This window comes from Grampus griseus (genome assembly GCF_964374135.1).
Source record: "Grampus griseus genome assembly, chromosome: 5".
In the NCBI taxonomy this organism is placed as follows: Eukaryota; Metazoa; Chordata; class Mammalia; order Artiodactyla; family Delphinidae; genus Grampus; species Grampus griseus.
Window position 1 is genome coordinate 124,679,335 of NC_138998.1, and position 10,364 is coordinate 124,689,698.

The 10,364-nt window shown below is 36.1% G+C and overlaps 1 pseudogene across 1 annotated transcript; it reads right to left on the reverse strand.

Annotated features, from left to right (window-relative positions):
• Positions 1–1,920: 1,920 nt before the first annotated feature.
• On the reverse strand, positions 1,921–2,588 carry LOC309822834 (large ribosomal subunit protein uL30-like; annotated as a pseudogene). The gene has a single exon. The product of its transcript is annotated as a large ribosomal subunit protein uL30-like (transcript).
• Between the last annotated feature and the right edge of the window lie 7,776 nt (positions 2,589–10,364).

The window sequence follows — 10,364 nt, forward strand, 5'->3', positions numbered from 1 at the left end:
TGAAGATAAAATTGCTCTGAAACAAAATCTTTTAAGAATAAAAAAACAAACCATTAAGTACAAACTAAAATATGAATAAATTTGATAACAGAAACATTTTAAATATCATACTTTAGATGTCATAAACAAAGTTTGAAAGGCAAGCTAGAGACAGAGAAAATACTTACAAGGCATTTGAGAAATAACTGCCATCTAGAATATATAAAAATATCCTATAAATAAGAAAAAGACAAAAAGCCCAGTAAAGAAATGAATATAAAACTTCAGTTCACAGACAAGCTCTATAGGACCAATAAAGATATGAAAAAAAAAAAAGTTGTAACTTACTAATAATAGAAGCATGCAAATTAAAACAAGATACCATTTCATGTCGTCACACTGGAAAAACTTCAAAAGTTTGTTGATGACAAGTAGTGGTAAGGAAGTCGTGGAAATGGGAAATTTCAAATTCTTAATTACCCATGATTAATGAGCAGTGAAGTTTTACAATAGGGAGTATAGTTTAAATTTAAGAAGAAAAAGATTAAGAGATTGAGAGAGCAGATTGGTATAACGCTAAAAACTTTTTGCAATATCTAGCAAAGTTTGAAGGTTAGGACCCAGAAAGTCAACTTCTAAAATATAAATTCCAAAAACATCTAGTACAGGGACACAAGGATAATTCATTGCAACATTTTTTGTAATACCAAAATGTCTGCCATGGGGGAAATGGATCCTCTTAGTTTCATTTGTTTCAATACCAAGCATCCATTTTCTGCATGGAGTCTTACTACTCCCTTCTTAACATAGTTGGAAATGAGGCACTGACCATATCTCCTTGCTCCTACAGACTCCTCCCTTCATCTCCTCCCTACACTTCCCTATTCCTATGGGAAGCACTTTCTAGCTTGGAAAATTCCACCCCCCCCCCATCATATCTCTGGCCCAGACACTTACTTGGTCGAGGTTCATATTCTTTTTTTCTGCCTTTTCTGGAAATCTTGCCTGATTTCTCCTTCAAATTTCGGTCACTGGCAATTAATAGCCAGAAACAATATCCTGCCTCACACTTCCCCATGATCTGCTTAAATGAGGAGGAACAGAAAGATGAAAAGATATATACAGGGAGAAGGAAAAGTATGGATTAATAACTTCAAATATTATCCTACTATATTCTTATCCTAGCAAATCTTTGGCAGTCAAACCCACACACAAATTGGGGCCTAGCTCTGTGGGTGAGATGAGGAGGGAAGCATGGATATGGGGCAAAGTTCTTGACTCATCTGGAAGTTTTGACTCATACCTGGAGTAGATGTACCTTCATCCATCAATTACCTTATGCTGCCCTCATCCTCCCCACCCTAGGAGCTTGAGCTTGTCACTGGTAAGGGCAGAACATCTCCTGAGGCAAGGTATTACTGGGTGGTTGCACATAGCTGTGAAAAGAGCTGCACTGGGCAACCTAAAGACAACTGTACAAGGGAGAGGGGCTGTCAGTAAGTGTAAGCAATTTGGGTGGTCCAGTCATTCTCTTCCTTCTCAGGCAACATCCTTCTCCAAACCTCTGTGCTTAAAAAGTAAGAGGAAGCCCCCTGCTTCCATTTACAGAGGAGATAATGAGGTTGACTGACATATTGGTGTCCAGCCCTCTTCTCACCCAACATCCAACACCAGGAGAGTGTTCTACCTCTTTTCTTCTACTCTCTGTGTCTTCCCTTTTTTAATATAATGAATAAATGAATGAATGACAAGTAAATAATTCCCCATATCTCCCATAGTTAACACATGTGAAGAATTGGATATATACTTGTCCCATTTTTTCTTTTGTTAATCACATAATTTGGGTTTTTTTTGGGGGGGGATGTTTGTTTTACATTTCAAATTGAAAGCAGTCACTGCTTATTAACTGACTAGATTACAAAACGAATCAAGGTAGACACCTTAGTTCATCCTTCTAATAAGCCTGTTGATTTGATCTTTTCTGTTGCCAGCATCTCTACCTTCTACAAAATAGATGATCTTCATCATCTTCATTCTACCTCATGGAAAAGATCATTTGAAGGGCCAGCAGAAGTTGTTTGTTTCTTGAAAGCATTGTTCAACAGTATAGATCTCGTGAATCAGATCTTCCATGCAGATGATTCCAAATTTAACAAGAGAGCCAGTAATCAATGTGTTGTCTGTCAGGGCAATTTATGTGCAATATGTGGTTCCACAATCCTCAGCATGTTAACTGAAGCCTTGTTGATCTTCACAAAGGTACCACTGAAGATATGACATGATGAAGAAGCTGCAACACTTTTCAGACCTTTGGAGTCACACCATGGATACTGATCCTGATGATAAATGCCAGTAATGGGTTCTGCAGGTACATGGAAGTTGCCAGCTTATCTTGCCATCCTAACCATTCTTGTGTCAGTTCTGTACATCTGCCCATATTCCTTGTGATTGGGCTTACCTTTTCATATATAAGATTTGTCCTTGTCTTTCAAAACATCTTTTGGGCAAAATTCTTTCTCAGGTGCCTGATCTTGAGCTCTGTGAAATTCCTTCACTTTTTTTAGGAGTTTCAGCAGGAACCATCTTTTCTTCTCTTCTGCACCCTTCATGGTTCCAGCTGGAAAAAAGGACTACATAACCTATTTTTAGGTTTGGTTTTTTTAAAGGTTGATATTATTCACTTTACTTTGAATTTGCTTTATTTAATCTCACTGTATATTGTGAACAATCATCCCATTTGGGACATTAATATATCCCAATACATCATTTTACAGTGTGTGTGCGCATGTGTGTGTGCCTGTGCGTGCACACACATATGCCATGATTTATTCAATTCCTTACTCATGAACATTCAAATTGTTTATGGTTTTTTGACACTACAAACCATACTACAAACAGCATTATGTCCACATAGTCCTTTATCAGGTGTAAATTTTTTAATGTAAGATAGACTTCAAGAACTTGAATTGCTATATAATGTATAGTAACTTTAATTCAAATAATTGGTGCCAGGATAGTTGAGGAATCCTACCACCGAAGTAAGGGAACGTTCACATCCCTAAGTATTTGCCAGCAATGGTTGTTATTGCTTGTTTAAAATATTTGCAAATCCAACAGGTGAAAAAATGATTTCTCATTATTGTTCCAATTCAGCATCCCAGGCTAGGGGCCAAGATGTAAATCCCAAGCACAGAGAATTCTGCCTGAGAACCTGAAATTCTTAATTGTAACCATTGGTAGCTCTGTCTCCACCTGATCCTGGTAGAGACCTGCATTCCTCCTTACAGAGGTCTGAGAAAGTTGGAAATAGCCAGTGTTTTCCTTAATAGTGTTTTCTTTCAGCTCAAGAGGATTATGTCAACTGTTATTACAAGGAAAGGCTATCGACATACCAGTTTAAAAAGGAAAAGGTGTGTCCACTGGCTAAAATAAATAAAAGGGCAAAACACATAGAAAGAGTTTTAAACCCCGACACTTACAATAGTACTGAGGAAGCTGGTAGGACAAAGCCAGGCTTAATGCTTGCAAACTCAGGGTACTCCTGACCTTTTACAGCCTCACTTGGGAAACTAACCATAGAACAGCCTTGAAAAGGTCTGATAGTGGCATCAATATTAAACAGGGTTTCAAAAGTGTATTAACTGTGGTCTTTTGGCCACTCTTGATACCAACAATTTCAGAACTATTTGTGACCAATGAAAGGGTTACCAAGCATAAGTTACATAATACACTGATGTATGGACACACATAATTTCATTTTACATCAAAACAGAAATTGACACAATTGCAAAACTTTAACGCTTGCTTAATTTTATTTCAAAAATCTGTGAGAAAATATTCTTCAGAAGTGCCAAGTGATTCAACTCCAATTAAAAACAGTCTTATCAAGAATAGTATGGAGGTTCCTTAAAAATTAAAAAGTGAGTTACCATATGATCCAGCAGTCCCACTCCTGGGCATATATCCAGACAAAACTCGAATTTGAAAAGATACCTGCACCTCAATATTCATAGCAGCACTATTTACAGTAGCCAAGACTTGGAAGCAACCTAAGTGTCCATCGACGGATGAATGGATATAGAAGATGTGGAACAAATATACAATGGAATATTACTCAGCCACAAAAAGAATGAAATGATGCCATTTGTGGCAAAATGGATGGATCTAGAGATTATCATACTATGTGAAGTAAATCAGAAAAAGACAAATATCATGATATGACCTATATGTAGAACCTCAAAAATGATACAAATGAACTTATTTACAATACAGAAATAGTCTCACAGACATAGAAAACAAACTTATGGTTACCAAAGGGGAAAGGAGAGGGAAGGGATAAATTAGGAATCTGGGATTAACAGATTCACACTCCTATATATAAAATAGGTAACCAACAAGGACCTACTGACTAGCAGAAGGAACTGTATTCAATGTATTCTTGTAATAAGCTATAATGGAAAAGAGTCTGAAAAAGAACTAAATCACTTTGCTGTACACCCAAAACATTGTAAATCAACTATCCCTCAATTTAAAAAAAACAGTCCTATACATTGGTGCAGAAATGAATTAACTTTTCAAGGATGTGACAATCATCTAAGCATTCTAAATCATACTGATATATATCAAAGAAGAGAAAAGATTGAAGAGAAATGATGCCACAAGGATAGCCTTGGCCACAGTCACTGAAACAAGCAAAAATTCTGGCACAAGATCCTAAGGCAGCTCAGAAATAAAATGCTCTACCTAAAACATAATATAGGTTTCTTGTGGCTCAATGGACAATACATGCTATATCAGAGGTCAGAGCAGAAAAAAATGGACTTCTACTATGTAAATATATATGTATATATATATATATATATATATATATCATGAATTAAGATATACTGATGGGAACTACAGTATAGAGAGAAATTTTTTGATGAATTAGCATGTGCACATTTCTATTTGCTTCTCACATGGTATTATGATGTTTGTGGGTATACACGTCAATCTCACCCATTAGACTGTAAGCTTCTAGGCAGAAGACTCTTTTTTCATCTTTATAACACTCCAGGTCTAGCACAGTGTCAGGTACAGAGTACATGCTCTGTAGATGTTGCTTGTAGAAACTGAAACATTGTGCAGGACACTAAACCACTGGGACTATGGACTGAATTGTGTCCCCCGCAAATTCATATGTTGAAGCCCTAACCCCCATTGTGATTGTATTTGGAGATGGGGCTTTTAGGAGGTAATTAAGGTTAAATTAATTCATACAAGTAGAGTCGTGATCCAATAGGATTGGTGGCTTTATAAGAAGAGGAAAATAGAGAGATTGCTCTAAATAAACACACCAAGGAAAGTTATGTGAGCACACATCTACAAGCCCTCTTGCCAAAACAGAGCTGACCCACATTTTGATCTTGGACTTCTAGTTTCCAAACTGTGCAAAAATAAATTTCTGTTGTTTAAGCCACCCACTCTATTGCATTTTGTTCAGACAACCAATAACCCAAACTTCTGACGTTTTTCATTGATTTTATGACAATAAAGAAAACCAAAGAAAAATGGCTTTTTAAGTCGTTGTAACTATATCCAAGAAAGAATTTTAGCACAATATTTGACATGCATGAATTTAACCCAAAAGCTTGAGAATACTTTGTAACAAAGTATAGAAGAGAAGATAAATTAAAATATGAGTTAGTGTAAAGTAAACACAAAAAGATTTTGTTCTATATGGGAACTTTTATTCAGTCTGCATCTCATTTGACAGAAGACTCTTTGATTAAGTTTGATTAACCTTGAGGAAGTTTGAAAATCATTTTGACCTAATGCAAATGCTCCATTCTTTTCTTAGATTTCATCAAGAATTGGTAACCAATTGCATAAATGTTACTTTTAAAATATAACCCGAATGCATTTTCTAAATCGGAGAAAGGAAACAATTCAGCCTATTTTAGAAAGCATAAGATCTACAGAAAAAGAAATATTTATTTCTCATATTTGTCTCATGATATTACATGTATTTATGTAAAGTTGATCATCAGAAATTTGCAAATCAAAATTAGTAAGATAACAATGTGCAACTTCACCCTCATTATGGACTCCTTGAATGAAAGTTGCCTTTATGAAGTGAAGAGATTAACTGAGAAATTTGACACATGCTTTACACATTTACCATTCTTGTGCTCAATAACATACTAATGTAGATTTAGAAATCCAGATCTAGTTTTTGTTTTTGTTTTTGTTTTTTTTTTTGGTAAGCAAAATAATATCTTTATTTTTTTGTTGTTTTATTTTTTTAACGTCTTTATTGGAGTATAATAGCTTTACAATGGTGTGTTAGTTTCTGCTTTATAACAAAGTGAATCAATTATACATATACATATGTCCCCATATCTCTTCCCTCTTGCGTCTCCCTCCCTCACACCATCCCTATCCCACCACTCTAGGTAGTTTACTTTCACACTTTAGCAACTTTTAAAGCAGTAAATGGAAGGATGTTCTAAGCCATGATCACAAGGATGCTTGACGTCTTCATAACAATGCAAGCAATTGAAGGACAGTGGTTTGGTTCTTCTGAAGATAACATTTCCTTTGGTTTGCTTTGCTTTTTTTTCCTTCAAAATTTGGATCTGCCTCAGTCAGTTGATGGCCTGAATACACTGCTTATTTCTAAGCTAACATATTTGTCATCACCATCTCTCCAACAACTTTAAGAATGGTCACAGTAGTATGTGAACTGTTGCAAACTAAAGCTCAAAAATGTATTCTCTTATATTTTCTATGCCTTTTTATTGAGAATTATGAGCCTCATGAATTGAATTTGTTATTTTTTCCTTTGGCAAAAACTTTGAAAGTAAAATTCTGAGTTTTATTTTTCATTATATCATTTTACTCTAAAATATATGTTCGAATAAATCTTCCATGCTGTGTAGTATTGCACCATGCAGAGAACATTTGTAACTAGGTCAACATACACAGTTTCTAGGCATCACCAAGGAAATCACTTTGTTCTACCCATATTACAATATTACCAGAGTAACAGGACGAAAATGACTCATGGGGTTCTTTGTTGGGGTAGTCGGTGCTGCAAGTGGTGCTAAGTTGAGTGCTCAGAAGACTGATGCAATTGTGGATGTCTCTTTGAGAGGGCATAAGTGACTCTCTTCCAAAACACAAAAGCATCAACTAGGACAGTGTGTTGGACCGAGAGAAAAGAAAATGTGGAAAGCATAGAATAAAAGACCTAAGCCCTCTCTTCCTCCCTGAGAATGCACACGCAGGCTGATTATCTTCCATGAGTCTTAGAAGAAGCACAGGAGAAGCTGGTCCCCACAACACCTTGTCCTGCATGATCTAGAAGAATAAAGGAATTATCAGTTGCTGCCTTTCAGGGCTAGAGCCACCAGTGTTAGAATAACAGGAGGACATCTGGAAGAGGCACATGGATGTGAAAAGGAAGACTCTTCCTCTCTGCTCTCTGCTTCATATACAAGCTATCGATGCAGTGACAACATTGTTTTATTTATTTAGTCAGTACAGATTATTGCTTCCTGTGGATGAGGTGCTAGAAAAGGATACAACCTGAACAAGCATGTAGGACTCCTGTCCCTACACTATCTAATAAGGAGCTAGATTCCACGCTCACTTGCCTTTTTTCCTGCATCCTTTGCCAGTTCTTCCTTATCTCCTGATGTCTAGATTCTGGAGTGCTCCAGAATTCAGTCCTTGATTGCTTCTCTTTCATCTACACTTTTCCTGTAGTTGATCTCATCCAGTCTCAGGGCTGTAAGTACTATCCACACACTAATGACTCCTAAATTTACATCCCCAATCGGAATCTCTCCTCTGAATTCCAAATGACTGCCCAACAAATCCACTTGGAAGGCAGTTCAAACAAAATGACTAAAACCCAACTCCTGATAACTACCTATCATCCCCTCTCCCCCAAACTCCAGACCTGTCCCTCTCCAGTCTTTTCCATCATATATAGTGGCAACACCATCCTTTTAGTTATCAACCAAACACTCCAGGCATCCTCCTTGATGTCTTTCCTTCTTTTAAACTCTACACAAAATTTGTCAGTAAATTCTATTTGCTCTATCTTCAGAACATATCCAGAATCTGGTTGTTTATCACACATCAACCCAGTCCAAGACACAATTATTTTTGCCTGTATTATTACAGTCACCCCTTAACTGCCTTCCCTGTTTTTTATGTTTGTCCAGATTCAGCATATTCTCCAAACTGCAGAGATAGAGATTCTATTAAAATATAATCTAATTCCTCTACTCACAAATTTCAATGTCTCCCCAGGTCACTCGGAATAAAAGTTAAATGTCCTTACCGTGATATATGGGGACCTATGTGATCTGATCCACATTTCTTCTCTGACTACATCTCCCCCTACTCTTTCATCCCACCTTAACTCAATTGGCTTCATCACTATTCTTTCAACAAAACAGCAAGACCCTTGTTCAGGGAGGGCTTTGTGCTTAATGTTCCCTCTGCCTGAAATGCTTTTTCACCCAATAATCCAAATGATCTCAAGAAGCTATGGAGTGCACAGTTAAAAGTTTAAAATTTGCATTTCTTTTAAAATGGGAGAACACAGATTGACATATACACACTACTATATGTAAAATAGATAACTAATAAATACCTCTGGTATAGCACAGGAAATTCTACTCAATACTCTGTAATGGCCTATATGGGAAAAGAATTTAAAAAACAGTGGATATATGTATATGTATAACTGAATCACTTTGCTGGACACCTGAAAATAACACAACATTGTAAATCAACTATACTCAAAAAATAAAAATAAAATAAAATAAAATGTTAGAACGCAGACTACACATTATTTTGTACTGACCTCAAGCCCAATTTGGTTATATTAGCAAGATCCTCATATACAAATACTTTATAGACACTTTAATTCTTGCTCTAAGTATTTTTGTCCACTCATAGAAGCCTAATTATATCCATCAACACCATATACTTGACACTCATTTTTGCCAGATCCCAATTTTAACATAAACTATGGTTTAACATAAATCATAGTTAATAGAGCCTGACTAATGGCATTAATTGTTCCACAAATGCCATAGCTGAACTTGAAAATTTGAACAAGAAAGGATAATTTTCTTGCCTTTAAAATTCTGTAAAGATGGCAGATTTGTTCACATATTTTTCTCTAATACTTTACAAACCCTGATGATAAAAAAGTATGAAAAGGAATAAAGTCATTACAGAGAAGATAATGTGGTAAGGAAATGGTTGGGAGGGTGTTTTGCCAACAAACAAGAAATATTAACATATTTCTGAAAGATCAAAAATGAATGGGACTGGGTTGATGAATAAAACAAGCCAGGAAAGTCTTGAATAAACTGCTCAGTAACTACAAAGTGAAAAGCCAGTCATATGGATAAGACATCTTATATCATGCTTTTCCCAAGATAGTCTTTAATCCTAAAAACACTTTGTTAAGTGAAAGAAGTCACAACCTATCATATGATTCCATTCATATGAAGTGTCCAGAATACTAAAACATAGGCACAGAAAATAAACTAGTGCTTGTCAGGGACTGGGGGAGGGAGGAAATGGGGAGTGAATGCTAATGGGTATGGCTTTCTTTTGGGGGTGATGAAAATGTTCTGAAATTGGATAGTGGTGATAGGTGCACAATTCTGTGAATATACTAAAAACCACTTAACTGTATACTTATGAGGGTGAATTTTATGGCGTGTGAATTATAGCTCAATAAAGTTTTTATTTAAATAAATGTAAAGGTTAATAAATATTGAAAGCATTTATATAAATAACTATTAAACAGCAAGTAATGGTAAGACAGACACACACCAAAAAATCCTCATCAGGATTCAGGAAAAAGGATCATCACTTTCAACTGGGATTATTATGGGGTCCTATGAAAGATATAGCAATAAAGCTGAACACCGAGAGATGGATGGTATTGGGACTTTTGTTTAATGAGAAGACAAGGTAAGAAAAGTAAACACCAATGAGGGAGGAAAATGTATAAGCAAAGACCCAAAGGTGGGAAATGGAGAAGAGGAAAAATTGTAAAAATTCCATGGAGTTATAAATGAAGTGTAGATGAGGACAAGTTAATTATTCATCTATTATTCTTTAGACCAGGGTTTTTCAACCTCAGTACAATTGACATTTGGAGCCAGATCATTTTTTTCTATAGGGAGCTGTCCTGTGCACTGTAGGATATTTAACAGCACTCTAGGCACCCCCTGCCCTAGTTATGACAGTCAAATATGGCTGCAAATATTGCCAAATGATCCCGAGCTGGGGTTGGGGGTGGGGTGAGGTAAGCAGAACCAGCTGAGAACTGCTGCTTTAACAAAAGAGAGTCATTGATGATTTGAACC